The sequence below is a fragment of the Antrostomus carolinensis genome, unplaced genomic scaffold (genome assembly GCF_000700745.2).
Source record: "Antrostomus carolinensis isolate BGI_N321 unplaced genomic scaffold, ASM70074v2 scaffold14150, whole genome shotgun sequence".
Lineage (NCBI taxonomy): Eukaryota > Metazoa > Chordata > Aves > Caprimulgiformes > Caprimulgidae > Antrostomus > Antrostomus carolinensis.
The window spans coordinates 54,997-57,433 of NW_010289205.1; positions in this window are offsets into that span (position 1 = coordinate 54,997).

Genomic DNA, 2,437 nt, shown 5'->3' on the forward strand with positions numbered 1-2,437 from the left:
AGTCAGCTAATCTTTCAGCACATGGGATGGGGAAGGCCTGCTCCTGCACCTTTAAGATTTTCTTCTTCAGGGATGTCCAGCCTTCTTGGACTCCTTTGCCCTTCAGGACTGCCTCCCAAGGGACTCTGTCAACCAGGTTTCTAAACAGGTCAAAATCTGTTCTCTGGAAGTCCAAAACAGCAGTTCTGCTGACCCCACTCCTTACTTCTCTGAGAATCAAGAACTATCATTTCCAGCTCACTGTGCGCAAGACAGCCTCCAACCACCACATCACCCACACATCCTTCTCTGTTCGCAAACAACAGGTCTGGTAAGGAACCTTCTCTAGCTGGCCCACTCACAGGATGTGTCAGGATGTTATTTTCCACACACTCCAGGAACCTCTTAGACTGCTTCCTCTCTGCTGTATTGTATTTCCAGCAGACATCTGGTAAGTTGAAGCCCCACAGGGGAACAAGGGCTAGAGATTGTGAGACTTTTCCCAGCTGCTTACAGAATATTTAATCTGTTTCTTCAGACTTTTTCATAGGTCTGCATTTACCTGAGTAACTAGGTCTGTTTTGGCACGTATTAAGTTACTTTTATAATTTCTGTTATCACAGACAATCTTTATTTCTTGATAGCATGGAGTACCAGTATTCTGTTAAGTAATGTGGAGCCTAGACAGAAAACCTGAAGGTGAACCCTTCAAGTTGACTGAGGCACAATAAATTACAGCCAAGCCAAAACCTCATCTTAAAGACCTAGCTGAATTGTTGTTCTGTCCCCAGAGAAACTTTGTAGTGCAAGTATTGAGGAATATACAAAAGGAAGAGACTGGGGACAACTATTAATTCTCCTCTGAAGTGGCACAGAGCTAGCTTCCAGTTGGCAAGCACAACTGAAGCTTCTTGGTATTGCAACAAAAGCGGAAAGCCTTGTGCAAGAGATGTAAGTAAGAGCCTCCATGCTGTCCTGGTTTTTAGCTTGAACAAAGCTAGGTTTCTTTTTAGTAGCTAGAATAGTGCTGTATTTTGTTTTCAACATGGCATTTGTTATGAGAGGAATGCTGATAATGTACCAGTGTTTTCATTTTTGTCACTGGACATGAAAGACAATGTTTTGTTAGTCTACAAGCACAAGATCTAAAGGGGTAAGGAATATTTACATTAAGAAGCTAAACTGGCATATGGATATGCCAATAGAATATTCCATAACATATCATGTCCAGTATATTAATGAGGGTGTCTTCCTATTTTGGCTCTCTCTGACCTTTTCTTGGGCTCTCACTCTTCCAGGATTGCGGTTTCGGTTCAGGATTGTCGCTCCTCCAGGATCGTTACCTGGGAATGGGCCAGGCTTGGTTGGCAGGTGGCAAGCAATGGCACGGTGTATCACTCATTTGCATATTTTATTACAATTATCATTATTTTAGTATCAGTATTATTTTAAGTTTTATATTATTTTATTTCAATTATTAAACTGTTCTTATCTCAACCTGTAAGCCTCCTTACCCTTGCCCCCAATTCTCTCCCCTGTCCCCTGGGAGGGTAGGGGTGAGTGAGCAAACAGCTGTGTTTGGCTGCCAGCCAAGTGCTAGTCAAGTGAAACCACCACACATGCTCAGTAGCAGCACGCCCGTTATCCTATATCTACATCTTCAACTCCAACCAGGAAAGAAAGTATAAACAGGGTACAATGGAGTAAGCAGCACTACTAAACACAATAATACTTTTACTGTCAGCACAGGACTGAAAATAAGACTCTTACCCTTGAGATTAAAGCCTTCCTGTTTTAACTATCAATGTTAAATCAACAACAGCCAGCTTCCACAGATAACTTTCTGCACGCCTATTCTCCAGTCTTCAGTATGCATATTGCACTGGTGGCACTCAAATTTTTCTTTCCCAGATTTCTAATTAGAGCTCAAACTGATGATAACTAGTACACATTAGCAGCTCTATCAGAAAAAACTCCAATATTATGATCCCTTTTGACAGGGGAGAGACAGCACGAGAGTTCAGGGAGTAGATTCAAATGTTCCCATGCTTTCTCTTGTCTTTTCATTCACTTCAGACACAGTTTCACAGTTGATTTAAGAGTAATCATGCCACTAAAAGTTAATTGTTATTTTGTTTCTTAGTTTTTTAAAAACACGTTTTATTATCACTAGGATTAGTAAAGAGATCTGGCTCACTTTGTGGTCATAAGATCACTAGAACTGCTAAATTTTCAAAAGTGGTAGGTAGTAAAGGGGGAAGCAATCCCTTTCAGTGTCAGTCTGTAGTTAAACTGCGCTAAGTACACTTAACAGTTTGTAGCAGCACATGATTTAATTGTGCAGTTAATAGCTCTTCTAAATTGCAAAATCACTATAAAGTTCAGAACCCTGGGAGAATGAAGTGATTAAGAACTGAGAGAAACCACTAGCATTCCAGGTTAGGAACTGCAAATGGAC